Source organism: Amblyraja radiata, chromosome 10 (genome assembly GCF_010909765.2).
Source record: "Amblyraja radiata isolate CabotCenter1 chromosome 10, sAmbRad1.1.pri, whole genome shotgun sequence".
Taxonomy (NCBI): Eukaryota; Metazoa; Chordata; class Chondrichthyes; order Rajiformes; family Rajidae; genus Amblyraja; species Amblyraja radiata.
The window spans coordinates 22,668,177-22,684,133 of record NC_045965.1 but is presented as its reverse complement, the minus strand read 5'-3'; the positions used below and the strand labels follow the sequence as shown (position 1 = coordinate 22,684,133).

General features: G+C 42.7%; 1 protein-coding gene across 3 annotated transcripts in view; it reads right to left on the bottom strand.

Moving 5' to 3' along the window:
• Window positions 1-15,957, bottom strand: part of rabgap1l (RAB GTPase activating protein 1 like) — a 271,539-nt gene that overhangs the window by 109,133 nt on the left and 146,449 nt on the right. The window lies entirely within an intron of this gene.

The window sequence follows — 15,957 nt, the reverse complement described above, 5'->3', positions numbered from 1 at the left end:
TGGTGCCTCTTTAAAAGCTGATCTAGGTTATTTATATCTCATTGCTGCACTGTCCCTACATCTTGAGAATTACAGTGTCTTTTCATCAATTCCCCCATGCCAACAGGCAAAGGATCATTGCCTTAAGAATCAGTACATATATCTTATCAGTCAGATCAAGCTGATACTTTGCAAAAGTTCAATGCACTGATTGATGACAAAGCTCAAGCATCTTCTACAGGAAACAGTGAATGCTAAAAAGCCAGACTAAATCTTCATACATTTTTGGATAGGCCTCAACTGAAGCTGAGTGTTCAATGAGGAACACAGAAGGGTATCTGGATTGACTGGAGAAACTAGAACAGTTGGCTTTAGAACAGGGAAGATTAATTTTAAGAGGAGATTTAATTTTTTTTCAAGAATGATTCCAGGAATGAGTGGGTTGGCATATGATGAGTGTTTGACAGCACTGGGCTTCTACTCACTGGAGTTTAGAAGATTGAGGGGGGGGGGGGGGGGGGGGGGACATTCATTGAAACTTACAGAATAATGAAAGGCATAGATAGAGTGGATGTGAAAAGGATGTTTCCACTGGTGGAAGAGTCTGACTAAAGTCCCACCATCTGACTAAAGAAATTTCCCCTCATCTCCTTCCTAAAAGAACATCCTTTAATTCTGAAGCAATTACCTCTAGTCCCAGACTCTCCCACTAGTGGAAACATCCTCTCCACATCCACTCTTTCCAAGCCTTTCACTATTCTGTATGTTTCTTTTATTTATTTTATTAATTTGTTTTTCTTCTTCAATGAGGTACCCTCTCATTCTTCTAAACTCCAGCAAGTACAGGCCCAGTGCCGACAAACGCTCATCATAGGTTAACCTACTCATTCCTGGAAACATTCTTGTAAACCTCCTCCAAACCCTCTCCAGAGCCAGTACATCCTTCCGTAGATATGGATGCCCAAAATTGCTCACAATATTCCAAATGCAGCCTTACCAGCGCGTTAACTAGGTTCCCGAATGCAAAAACTATTTATACATGTAACATTTTTGTTTTTAAATTAATGTAACTCTTTTTTCATTTTTAATGCCAAGTTAAAACCCCGTCCTGTGGAAAGGGATTACAGCACTGGTTTCATAGTGCCTTCATTGATGGAAGGTGCTGTCCTTTCACATGGACCGCTGTCAGTGCCAGTTTTCTCAACTTCCATAGCCGCTCTGCATACCTGTAGTCAGACGTGAATCTGCTCTATGATCTTTGGCAGATTTAAAAACAAAAATGTTACATGTATAAATAGTCCTTACATTCGGGAACCTGGTTAATTAAGTGGTGGGATTATTTCCCTGTCCTAACTATGCCTTTGCTTTAGCCGGTGGTCACATCCATTCCATCCCTCCCTCGCAAAGATGTGAGATTTCATTAAGAGCACACTTGGTTGAATAGATGCAAGCGGCATATAAAGTGTCTCATCCATGCGCGCAATACATCAAGCCGATGAAATGAGGCAACTGTCACACCAAAGATAGACACAAAATGCTGGGGTGACTCATTGGGACAGGCAGCATCTTTGGAGAGAAGGAATGGGTGGCGTTTCGAGTCAAGACACTTCAGACTCAGTCTTGAGGTCTGAAGAATGGTCTCAACATGAAACGTCACCCAATCCTTCTCTCCAGAGATGCTGCCTGTTCTGCTGAGTTACTCCAGCTTTTTGTGTCCATCTTCGGTTAAAACAGTTTACAGACTATCTGGTGTTTTGTGCGTGGGAACTTGTGTGCGTTCCGCAGGCAACCAGATGGTAATAAATACAACGTGCTTCTTGTTGTTAGGGGGGGGGGGGGGGGGGGGGGGGAGTGGGAGGAGATAAAATTGTTCGTTGTCATGCACACTTGTCATCGGCCCGTCAGGGAATGTGTGTGTCTCCCCATGTTTTAAAAGCGATTTACTAAGCCCCGAGCCATCTTAAATTTCAGGCACGTTGCTGGTGTCTTCCACTGTGACTACAAAAAAGTTATTCATTTCCTCTGCCATTTCTTCATTCGCCATTATCACTTCTCCTGCATCATTCTCCAGCAGTCCAACCTCCATTCTTGCCTCTTTCTTGCTCTTTATATAACTGAAGAAACTCTTGCTCTCCTCTTTTATATTATTTGTCTAGCTTACCTTTGTATTTCATCTTTTATCCCCATATTGTCTTTTTAGTTACCCTCTGTTGTTCTTTAAAAGCTACCCAATCCTCTGGTTTCCCACTAATATTTACCAATCTTATCTCATGGTGTAACTTGTACCCTGTATCCTGGCTACTGTTGGAAAAAAAATCAGTAAGTGGGACAGGCCCTTTAGCGTCTTTTGGCCTTATAATTTCTCAGCTCTATCCACAATGACTCTACATGCTCTGATCCTATGTCACCCATCACTAAGGACTGAATTTAATGCCTAACCAACAGAGCTACCTCACCCCCTCTACCCACCTTCCTGTCATTCCGATATGACATATAACCATGAGTATTCAGCTTCCAGCTCCGATCCTCTTTCAGCCACGTCTTTGTAAGTCCCGCAACATCACACCTACCAATCGCTAAAGGGCCTGTCCCACTTAGGCGACTTTTTAGGCGAGTGCAGGAGAATCTGCGCTCGCCACATGTTCGCTGGTGATCTCTGGTGGTTTCCTTCATGGTCGCGAGGAGTTCCCGCATTCTGGGAACTGATCGCGGCCTCAATATGGTCGCCACAAATTTTTCAACATTTTTCAACATGTCACCATGGAGAAAATCGATACTTTTGTAGTCGTAGGTGTAGTTGTAGTGGGGTCGCCATGTAGTTATAGGTAGTCGTGCTAGTCGTAGGTAGTTTTAGTTAATCTCCTTTGTTAACCGGGCATTTTCATTGGCACATTGGGGGAAAAAAAACGTAAGCACAAGTTTTCAGAACCAAGGAGAACCGACCGGTAATGTTAAATGCCCGCCAAACGTCACAGCTCTGTATCTCTGGCTTATTAAAAGTTGTCTGGCTTCTTAAAAGTGTCTCCACTCCTTCTCCCCCCTTCCATCCCCTTCTCCCCATCCCTCCTTCCCTCCCTCTTTTAAACAACTTACTGTACACTGTGCTAGCCGTCTTAACCACCTTGGCTTTGCACCGTGTGAATTTCAGACAGCGCTCCCCTGCTTTCCCTGGCCCCTGCCTTTGCGTTGTGTTTGTGTGTGTGTGTTTGATTCTGACACTCGCCGTTCCAGTTCCCGGTTTTTAAGGCAGAGATAGACAAATTCATGATTAGAATGGGTGTCAAGTGTAATAGGGGTTATGGGAAGATGGCCGGAAAATGGAATTAGGAGGCAGAGATCAGCCATGATTGAATGGCGGAGTCTCGATGGGCCGAATGGCCTAATTCTACTCCTTTCACGTGAACTTGCAGATTTAATGTGTGTGTTCAAAATGTGCTGACTTTGATGGACTGACATGACTGACTGTATAGGGGGGGGGGGGCACATGGGTAGATATTCAGATTTAAGGTTTCTGGTTAAAGAAACGATTGAGAGATGAATTTTAATTGTTGTGGTGGACTGGAACATATCGTCTGAATGGATAATGGAGGCAAATCCAATCATAATTTTCAAAAAGAAACTGAATAAATACAGGATTAGTAGGGAAATTTTTCAGGGTACATAAGTTAAGGAGCAGAATTTGGCCATTCGGCCTATCAAGTCTACTCTGCCATTCAATCATGGCTGATCTATCTTTCCCTCTCAACCCCATTCTCCTGCCTTTCCATAACCCGACACCTGTACTAAACAAGAATCTATCAATTGCTGACTTAAAAATATCGATTTACTTGGCCTCCACAGCCTTCTCCATAGATTCACCACCTTCTGACTAAAGAAATTCCTCCTCATTTCCTTTCTAAAGGTATGTCCTTTTATTCTAAGGCTGTGCCCTCTGGTCCTAGACTCTCCCACTAGTGGAAACATCCCCTCCACATCCACTCTATCCAGGCCTTTCATTATTCGGTAAGTTCCATTGAGGTCACCCCTCATCCTTCTAAATTGCATGTAGTTATGTGGAAAGAGCACAGAAGTGACAGCTTGCTTAAGAACTCATGTCAAGCTGAAAGGGCAAATGACAATGATTTATGAGAGCAGAACATCAGGGAGCAGAACAGTCACTGGAGTTCAGAAGCATGAAAGGGAATCTCATAGAAACCTAGAAAATTCCAGTAGGAATGGACACATTAAGTTCAGGATGTTCCTGATGTAGGGAGTGTCCTTGATCGGGGCCACACTGTAAGGATAAGGAATAAGGCATGATGGACTGCCTTCCAGGCATAGTGTGTCAGATTACAATTATCTGGGTAAAAAAAATCTTCAGGTCACCTTTATTTTCTTTTGCCAGTCACCTTAAATCTATACCTTCAGGTTACTGACCCTTCTCCAAGTGGAGGTATTTCTCCCTCTCAAATCAATCTATTCAATTAATTCACTCAAGCACATTATCAATCTAATTTTAACTTTCAAAACATGGTGCAGCATAGAAACAGGCTCATCATGTTTATACTGAAGATGAAGTGCCCACCTATACTAATACCATTTACCAAACCTTGATCCATAGCTTTCTACGTGCTGGCAATTCAAGTGGATTAATTCAAGTATTCATCTAGATATTTCTTAAATGGTGTGAAAGTAATTGCTCTGCTCTGGCAGTGTGCACCAGATTCTAACAACGCTCTGGATGAAAAGGTTCTTCTTCAGATCCCTTCCAAATTTCTTACCCCTTACCCTAAACCTATGCCCTCTTAATGTTGACACTTATGTTAGGGGGGAAAACTTTCTCAGTATTGACCCTACCTATCCCAATAATTTTACCAAATTCTTTTGAGTTTCCCATCAGCCTTCAAGGAAAACAAACCCAACCCATCCAGTCTTGTCTCATACATTAGGCCATAAGATATATGAGCATTGAGTCTACTCTGCATTCGATCAAGGTTGATCTACAGTATTTCTCGCTCTCAACTCAATTCTTCTGTCTTCTCCCCATTACCTTTGATGTCCTTACTAATGAAGAATCAGATACACCACCCTCTGGCTAAAGAAATTCCTCCTCAGAAACCTCCTCAGATTCTTCCCAGAAACAATCCATCCATTTAAATCTCCTCAGTACTCCCTCCAGTGCAATCAGGTGCCTTCTATAGTGTAACAACCAGAACTGTGCACCATACTCCAGTTGTAGCCTCACCAATGAATATCAGTCTCTTCATTCTCTCCATGTGAATGAATTTCTTCATTTCAGGAAGTCTTCACTTCACAAACTTGCCAACATCTTGCATCAGGAGATGCCAAGCAGATGCATTGATACCGTTCCTAATGTACTGTCCCAGAATTAAACATGAACCCTACTTACTATTGGCTGTTTTCCTCTCTTAATATAGCCAAAGATCTCCCATACAATTTCAGCAGCTTGATCAACGTCACAATGCCTTGCAAGATATGTCTGGGTACACTGACTGGTCTCTGCTATAGCACACCTTTAAAATGATATGTAATTTAAATTGTCTTTCCTTAATCATCTGAACAAAAGGTAAAGGCGTGAGAATTTTTATGCCATACTGCTGCCAATTTATTCACACCCTCAGGAAATTTGTCACTATTCTCACTGTATGCTCCCTTTTTTATTTTGTGTCATGTTTGTGACATTTGGCGGTACCATGGCTATGTCATTAAAATACATCAAAAAGATCGTAAGTTACAACACTGACCCCTCAGGGAGACCACTGTACACTTCCCTTGAGTTTGAAAAATATGCATTCAGTCCCTTAGCTAATATAGCTTCCACGCTGCCTTTGTTCACTAAATCTCACGGGCTTCAGTTCTGTTGATATGTGGCATCTTATCAAATGCGTTTTGAAAATCCAATTATTTTTGCCTCAGATCATTTTCTGGAGACAATTCCCCCATGAGATTTGGCCGGCTAGCCTCTTATTGCTAGATTTATTCTATTCCCTTTTCTTAAACAGAAATAAAAACAAAGTGCTGGAAATAATTAGGAGGTCAGGCAGCATCTGGAGAGTGAGCAGCATTGTCAATGGCCATTCATTAAGAGTTAGAAAAAGTTAAAGGTCGAATGCATTTTAAATTGCGGAGGAGTGTAGATGGGATGATGCAACTGGTGATACAGACAGAAGGGGTGAAGGCTTTTTAATTGTATCTGGAGTCTGAAGAAGGGTCCTGACCTGAAACATCACCTATCCATGTTCTCCAGAGACCCTGCCTGCCCCGCTGAGTTACTCCAGCACTCTGTCTTTTTTTGTAAACCAGCATTTGCAGTTCATTTCTACAAACTGCATCTGATTGTCTGAGGATGGTGTGAATAACAGGAGATAAATGAGAACCGAGGGGAGAAAACATTGCTGGAACTGTGAGATACAGACACTACAGTTACTGGTGGTTTAAAGTAAAAGATAGCTGGGAAATAAGCAGGCTAGGCTTATTTCCAGGAACTCAAATCCTCGACTGGCACCACCAGTACAATTGAAGAGGAATGGAATTTTGAGGTTATGCCTCACTAGTTTTGCTCCCTACAATCTCATCTAGATCAGGTTCTGCTTTAAGAATGATCTACTCTCATCCATTTATATCCTAACAAATGTCACATCTGCCACCCGTTTCGCTGTTGTAATGGCAGCATCCTCAAGTGGAAACAGATGCACAGTACATACTCAGTAACTCAGCCACACTCTCAGGCTTTGCAAGACAATCTTTTTGGTCCTTTACATGTACACCTTATTTTACAATTTAAGGAAGATTTTGATGTTCCGTATTTTATTTTGGTCAATTCTCCTGCTCTGTCATGTATCTCCTCTGTGGTTTTAGTGTTTAGCTTGGTTATTACTGTGTTTAGTGTTGTTCCTCCATTTCATCATATGTGGACATCTATCTTTGAAAGCTTTTCCTTTCCCACTCAAAAAATGTGCCAATTACATAATTAAATCCTCTCGACTCTGAGGGCTTCCATTTAATGTTTGATCTGTTAATTTTTGATTCCAATCACTTTGGGCCAGTTCTATAGGCAACTCACCAAAAATATGAGAAAATAGACAAAAAAAGCTGGAGTAACCCAGCAGGTCAGGCAGTATCTCTGGAGACAAGGAACAGGTGACTACATCTTTCCCTTTCCCTGACTATTCTAAATTTAATGTGAACACTATTTCTAAAATGCTGCCCTCTTCATTCCGCAAAACAACATCTAGCACAAGGAGACACGAAACCACTGCAGTGGCTGGAAACTGGAGCAAAAAATAAACTTCTGGAAGGTCAACGTTTCAGGTCAGGACTGAGTGTAGAGGGGAAATAGCCATGAGATGGGAGTGAGAGGGAGGGGTGAGGCATAGGTGGAACCAGATTGGGGGTAGACAGTGATGCGCAAATTGAACCATGCGTGGAATGGGGCGGGGAAGTGTTAAAACAAAGGCTGGTAAGGGGGATATAATGAGTCTAAGTAATGATGCCTGGGAAGGGTGGCAGGAGGGGAAGGAACGATAAAGATGCTGTGGCATCAGGGATGCCGGCTTCAGCAGTGACCACACCGACCCTTGCTGTAGCATGAACTCATGTGATATGCTCTATTTGCAGTGTTAAGAAAGTCCAGGACTGCATTGGGGATGCTGACCCCCATCTTCAGGGTTGAATCTGGCTTCTCCTGGCAGCTCAGTCTTTGCCTCTGTGTGGACGCAGTTGTCCATTAGCAAGAAGAGGCACTGGTACCTCAGGCTTGTCCCCGCCGCAGTCTTAGCCTCAGTAGAGGTGCTGGCTTCTAGGACTTCTTCCCGGCAACCCAGTCTTGACCACACATGGTGATGGTGGTCTCAGGTTTGACCGAGTCACCTAGTCTTCCTTGAACTTGTGACAGGGGAACACAGCTAGCTGCGAGGTGCCCCACTTTCTCTCTTCTTTCTTCCTTCTTCCTTTTTTTCTTTCTTTCTCTCCTGTTTCTTCTCTCATTCTATGGCTAGAATTCCTGGATGTTATGTTGTCTGATGAGGTTCATGTGGTCAAACCAATATCAGCTACTTGGACCCAGTTGTTACCAATGATGCTGATGTTTGGCTTCTCCTGGCTGTCTGCCAGTGATTAAGATCAGAGAAGTATCCATGGGAGGGGACGCTGTCACAGATGCTCAAAGGGAGAGAGACCCTGGGTGAACTGGTGGGAATATTTAGTTTAGTATATTGTCACGTGTATCGACATGCAGTGAAAAGCTTTTGTTGCATCCTATCAGTGAAAAGACAATACATGATTACAATCGAGCCATCCACAAGGCTCGGGAATGGGAAAGAAACAGAGGGAGAGTGGGCTACCTGAAATTGGAAAATATCCAGCACTACGTTTTTCATCTTTGCGCTTGACACTCAATTATATAGAATGTTCTTTTGTAGCCTTTGCAAGAATTCCACCCCCTTTGCCCTTTATGCTTCACAATGCCAGTTTATATTGGGTTAACTGAGGTCCCTTGGTCGATATTGTTCAATGAGAATATAAATCACTTTCCACTCAAGTTGGTATTTGACATCTGTTTCTCCAGCACAAGGTTGTGATGAGATTATCGGAGAACAGTGATAAAAATGTGGAGGTGGTGAGTGGCAGTATCAATAAAGCCCTTTAATCCTTTGTGATTGAGCAATTCAATGTATTTTTTTACCAGTCTCTTTCACTGTCGGGTTATTCAGCTTGGTATTAACTCCTTGGTATTGCTAGTGAGGCTCGCAAATATAATTCCTTAGCAACTGGTCAAATATACCAAAAAACAATAGGATAATAGGATAATAAGTCTGAAGAAGGGTCTTGAACCGAAACGTCACCTATTCTTTTTCTCCAGAGATGCTTGTCTGACCCGCTGAGTTACTCTAGCTTTTTGTGCCTATCTTCAGGATAATAAACACATCAAGAGGAAAAATCTGTGAAAGATATGAAAACTAAAAAGACGTACAGGTTTGGTATAAATGTTGATTGTCTCTAGTGGGTGTGGGATAGTGTTAGTGTGCGGAGTATCGCTGGCCTGCACTGACTCCAACGGCCTGTTTCTGCGCTGTATCTCTAAACTAAACCTCCAGTAATGGAGAAAGTGTCAGTTACTCCTTGTTTAAGGTGATCTGGTTGGAGGCTCCTTGTTAAATACTTGGAGTAATGTGTGTTGTTTTGGACGCCACACTACAAAAAGGATGTGATTGCGTGGTAGAGAATGCCGAGGAGATTCATCAGGAATCTTCCTCGAATGGAGGATTTTGCTTATGGGGAGGGATTGGATAGGGCGGGCTTGTTTTCTTTGATGCAAAAGAAGCTGAGGGGTTGAGCTGATGGAATTAGATAATGAGATGCAAAGAAAGGGTAGGTGGAATCTTTTTTCTATGGCAGGAGTATCAAAAACAAGAGGACTTAGATTTAAGCGGATCTGAGAGGTAAGTTTATTTTAAACACAGAAAGTGATTGATATCTGGAAATTGTTGCTAGAGGAAGTGGCGAAATCAGATACAATCACTTTGTTTAAAACATACAGCACTTAGACAGGTAATTGAATCGGCAAGTGACAGATGGTCCTAATGCGGGTAAATTGGATTGGTGAAGGGGGGCAAAAAGGTTGACATAGACCTGATCGGTTGAAGACTCTCGAAACAAGGAACTGCAGGTGCTGGTTTACAAAAAACACACACAAAGTGCTGGAGTAATTAAGCGGGGTCAGGCAGCATCTCTGGTGAACATGGATAGGTGACGTTGTATCTCTAAACTAAACCAAATTTAAGCGGAAGTATAATTTGGAGATGAATTTGGGATGGACAAGCATAGCAAAGGACGGCATAATAAATGGTAGGATGCTGATAAATGGAGAGGAATGCAGTGGCTTTGAAGTGCATGCCCATAGATACCTAAAAATAACAGGGCCGATTAATCAGATGAAAAAGAAGGTGCATTTAAGATTTATGCATTGATGAACCCAACCTGAATCTCAAGGCAAGGAAGTCATGTAAGCACACCAGACAAAGTGAAAGTAGAATACCACATATGGACTTGGTCACTACTGGAGACATTTCCAGAGTGAGCAGTTTCTTCCCAGGGATAGTTTCTCCCCAGCTGTTGTCAGACAACTAAATCAATCTACCACAACCACAGAGCAGTGCCGAACTACTATCTACCTCATTAATGACCCTCAGACTATCCTTGATCGAACTTTACTGGCATTACCTTGCACTAAACATTATTCCCTTATCATGGACCTACACACTGTAAATGGCTCGATTGTATTCATGTATTGTCTTTCTGCTGACTGGATAGCACACTACAAAAGCTTTTCACTGTACCTCGGTACACGTGACAATAAACCAAACTAAACTGAGCTGAGTTGGGGTGGGATTTTCCCAACTGTCTTTTCTTTTCTCTATTCTGCAGGAGGTTGCTGAGTTGCCCACTTAGCATGGCCTCGCTGCTGTTGTTAACCTTCCAGAACCACAACGTTCCATTCTATGACTTTTGTGAGCAAAAAAAATAAAAAAATTTGTAAGCAGAAAAACATGGGCTGTGAAAATACATATTTTTGTATTAAGTTTGATTACTGCTTGATTTAAATCACGAAAACAGTAATGAAGATAAAAGGATTGTGTCCTAGGAATGCCACAATGGGTCAGGAAGAGCCTCTGCGTTTTCCCACTGACTGTGGGAGGACAGGGTGCTGAGTGCCTGGTGTGACTGATGAGGCCCGTGGTGCTCAGAAGGTGGGAGGCAATGTCCATCATCAACGCTCCAAGAATATGACTGAGCTGACTTGGCTCTGCACTGACATCTGAAAGATGGCAACTGCCAGCAGACTTGCACACAGCTGTGAAAGAAGCTGATGTGCCCCAGCAATCAGCCAAGCCCTTGTGATTACCGGAGAAAGGGCTGGGGATATGTGCAGTTTGATAGAGTGCATAGACCACCATAATGTGCAGTGATTCAGGAATCCAGCTCTCTCACAGACACAATGATACACGATGGGCCATATAAGTCATGCAAGTTGCAGGATTACTCAATTTACTGCCATGATTAGACGGCAGATTTGACTGGTTTGTCATTAACTCCATGACCTTGCAACTTCTCATTACGAGCAACGCCGTTGCACCTGAGTCTATTTCACCTTTCAGTTTGATGAGTTGTTTCATGCTGTCCGATGCAATGCAAATGAAGCTGTCTCAGCGGGTTTACACCACGTCACAATCTAAAGGCAAGTGCAAAGCTTCAAACTCGACATATCCACCAAGAGATAAGACAGCCCATTTGCAGTGAGGCTTGCTGTATTCAAACAGTGTTCAAATCTTTGTGTCTATCTTCTCAGTTACTCCAGCACTTTATGTCTGTCTTCTTGAGCTTGTCCAGCACTTTGTGTCTATCTGCAGAGTTACTCCAGCACTTTGTGTCTATCTTTGGTATATACCTGCATCTGCAGTTCCTTTCCGCACACTGTTTAAATTAGATCAAATGAGAAGCGGGGTACCAGATGGCAAGTGGTGGAACACAAGCCAGAGGTCTTCGAGATAGCAGAGAAATAAGGAGGTTCCAGGATTCAACAACAACGCTAGCTTCAAGTGTTTCACACAGCTAAAGAAACACCTTGAAGCTGCTCACAGCTACATGGCAGTGCATTGCTGGAGGAAGTACACTGCATGAACAGAGCTGAAATGTGGATACAGGGTAGGTGGGAATAAACGGATTACTCTTTCAAAGTCACAGCTACACAGGCCTCCTCTGCATTCCAAGTATCAATACCTCCAAATCGAAACAGTACAGAATTAAATGTAGTTTACTTTTAGTGGAAGTTTCCACTTTAAACAAAATCAACCTCAAAAAGGTGGAGGTCCAGGTCAATGCCAGATCACACTCAGAACAAAGAGCGCTGACACTACAAACATTTAATAGTCTAACAAACACTTTGTCAATAATGAAGAAGTGAAAGGTGATTCTTTCTTTTCTATTTACAACCACAGGAAGGAAAGCTGGCATCAGCTGGACGTGTAAATTAGCGTTTAGAACTTGGAAACAATCCCTTCGGCTCAACTTGCCCACACCGACCAACAAGTCCCATCAACACTAATCCCACTTGCCTGTGTTTGGCCCATTTGCCTCTAAACCTGTCCTATCCATGTACCTGTCTAAATGTTTCTTAAACGTTGCGTTGCGATAGTCCCTGCCTCAACTACCTCCTCTGGCAGCTTGTTCCATACACACACCACCCTTTGTGTGGAAATGTTACCACTCAAATTCCTTAAAACATTTTCCCCCTTCACCTTGAACCTATGCCCTCTGGTTCTCGATTCACCTACTACGATCTATTCCTCTCATGATTTGGGGTGATGATGAGGAGGCAGATTATAAATCACCTTGCTGAACTGCTGCTGGTTTTCTGCGGGGCAAGCTGATGTGGCCAGTTCATTGCCAACTGGGGTAGCAAGCAAGATCAGTGCGAGAGGAAGTGCTCACCTGTGCTTACCACAGTATTTGGTCAGTGCAGCCCTGCTCAGCGAAGCACACTCTGCCAGATACCAAAGAGAAGCCAGATCTATGATGCTTAGCAGGTACCACTGACAGTTGCAATGTGCCCCAATTTCCCCAAACAAAGATCTGAATGATTGGGATGAGGGGAACATGGTGTAGGTCTTGGAAGGAAAGCCAATGCAGGAGGTAGATGGCTCGGTTCATTTAGTTAGGAATGGAAATGGAAGGCAAGAGATGACATGGATGTGAACAATGGCAAGCGGTGGAGGGATGGGGCATGCAGTAATGTGTCCAGAGTTCAGTCACCATGACTCGTGTTTATAAGAATCCACAGCTATCCATATTTTCCCTTGGATATCAATCAGAAGCACACCAATCCTGTGTTCATCTGACAATCAACCCCTCCTTACCTATCACTTGCCTGCACTTGCCCCACCCCTTCTCCTCACCTCTAACTACAAGCTATTTTCCCTCTCCTTCAGTCTTGAAGAAGGGTCCTGACCCAAAACATCATCAGTCTATTTCCCTCCACAGATGCTGCCTGACCACTGAATTCCTCCAGTAATTTGTTTATTCCCTCAAAATTACAGCACCTGCAGTATCTTGTGTCTCCTAGAATCAATCACTGGAATCAATGCTTTTTGGAAACCGAAATACTCTACATCTATCAGTTCTCCCTTATCAACTCTCCCTGTCACAGTCTCAAAGAATTCAAGCACATTTATCAAACTGATTCACCCCTTATAAAACCATGTTGGCTTGTTTTGATTATATTCAGTTTTCCCAAATGGTTAGCTATTTCCTCTTTGATTACTGACCCAGCCATCTTTATTGCCTTCCCTCACAGTGGGAAACGTTGATTCTGCTGTGTGGGGATGTTCATGTTAAATTCTATCGTGTTTAGTGTTCTTTTTATTCCTATGGCTGTATGGTAATTCAAATCTCACTGTACCAATTGGTGCATGTGACAATAAATGTCTCTTGAACTCTTGAGCAATAGATGTGAAGCAAACTGCTAACCTGTCGTCTTCCACTCTTTTTGAACAAAGGAGTCACATTGGCTGTTTTCAAACTTCTGATATCGTCCTGGAAGTCAGCAATTTTTTAAACATGGGTCTGCTGTCTCCACAGTCACTTATTTTACTTTAGATTTTAGAGACCCAGCGAGAAAACAGGCCCTTCAGCCCACCGAGTCAGCGCCGACCAGCGATGACCCCATACACTAGCACTATCCTACATACTAGGGACAATGTTACAATTTTACCAAAGCCAATTAACCTGCAAACCTGTACGTCTTTGGAGTGTGGAGGGAAACTGGAGCACCCGGAAAAAACCCAAGCGGTCACAGGGAGAACGTACAAACTCCATACCGGCAGCCCCCATAGACAGGGTCAAACACGGGTCTCCTGGAGTTGTAATGCAGCATTTCTACCGCTGCGCCACTGTGCCGCCACAAGCTTTAAAATCCTTGGCTGCAGGTTCTGTTACAAAGCCCACTTTTAGCCTCATGATACTTTATCCTTTCTGATTGAGATTTTTTATCAGATCCTCCCTCTTATTTCAAATTTGTTTGTATATCTTACGGTTATTTGCAATGTCCTCCATAGTGAAGACTAATTTAAAAAATGATTTAACATATTAGCTATTTCTCTGTTTCCTGTTATGCCTTTCCCATCCTTGATCTCTAGAGGTCCCACATTTACCACTGCCGCCTTCTTCCTGTGTGTACCTTCATAGAAAATCTTACTGTTTATCTCAACATTACATGCGTTTTTTCTCAAAATTTGTTTTCTTCCTTCTTTCGCTCTTGGATCCTAAAGACTTCCCAATCCTCTGGTTTACCACTGTTCTTGCTACAGTATATGTCTACTTTCCAGTTTTACATTATCCTTGACCTCCTTAGTTAACTGCAGAGTGTGACTTTTTCTTATGGAAATAAATTCTTGCTGAATGTTGTGCACCAGCTGTTTGAATATCTTTCACTATTCTTTTGCCAACATTTCTCCTGGCTCATTTTTCCAGCCCATCTTGGTCCATTACACCTTCACATCATTAGAGTTGCCTTTATTTAAGTTGAAGGCAGAGATCTGGTCATGTGATGTCTAAACGCATCTAGAATTCTTGCATATTGTGGTCACTATTTCCTTCTCTTATTCATCTCTTATTAATCCTTCATCATTCAACATGACCAGCATTGCATGTTCACTCTATAGACATGGTGATAACTCGGGCTGACAGCCTGATGCAGAATTGAAGGAATGCTGCACTGCTGTATGTGCCAATTTCTGGAAAAAGCATTAAACCAAGCTTGATTAAATATATCCAAGGCAATGTTTATCCTGGACCAAGGTCACGGAAACATTATCTTGTTGATTCTGCATTGCAAGCCGCAGGAGCTCACTGTGCCCAAATTAACTGGCCGTGCCTTAAGGCCAACAAGCCTTACAATTCTGACTGCTCTCACCATGGGCTGTGAACAAGAATCAAGAGATCCTGAAGTCACAAAAGGACGTTTACACACAGTAAAAGAAAATGTAATTTCCATTTAGAGACCTGAATAATTTGGGGTAATTAGCACTGGGTTATGATAAAATCTGTCACAGTAATAATTACAAGAGCAGCAGTACTATTGGTAATGGCCGGCTGCTAGATCCATGTGCAACCTTTGGATGAGTCATTAATCAACTGGTCATGCAGGTGAATCAGCTGGACTGGAAGCAACACAGAACCCTCTGTTAGATGTGGATAGACACAATATGATGGAGTGACCCAGCGAGTCAGGCAGCATCTCTGGAGAAAAGGAATAGGTGACATTTTGGGTCGAGACCCTTCTTCAGACCAAACTTAGGAAAGGAGGTGCAGAGAGTGGTGTTGAAATCTTCCTTAATTCCCTTTCATTGTGATGAACCTAAACTGTTTTCACAATGCCCTGTGCGAAACTTATCTGTGTTTGTATTCAGCTCCAAATAGAACAGTTAAGACCACTGGATTGCAATGCACATTAAGGCGGGAGGAGGAAAGAGCAGAGACTTAATGAACATAGCTGGCACCATAATTGCACAACCTTCTAAACACAGGAGCAAAAACAGATGAGACGATGTTATCCTGGTTAAGGAGTCTGGGATCAGGAGACATAGGCTTAGAATAAGTGGTGGGCCATAAGGAACAGAGATGAGAAGAAATGGCCACTGAGAAATTGGTGAGCATTACCAGTTCTCTACTCAGGAGGGTTATGGAGATGCAGTCATTGAGTTCATTCTAAACAGGGATGGGGAAATTTCTGCATCTTAAGGGAATTCATGTTCTGGGGACAGTGGTGGAAATGGTGCTGGAAGGTTAGCCATGATCTTGTTGAGTGGCGGAGCGGGCTGTGGTGCTGAATGGCCTATTCCTACTCTTATTTTTTGATGATCTTGTTACAGAAAGCTTCCAATAACATGGATTTTCTGAACATACTATCTAAAGTAATACATG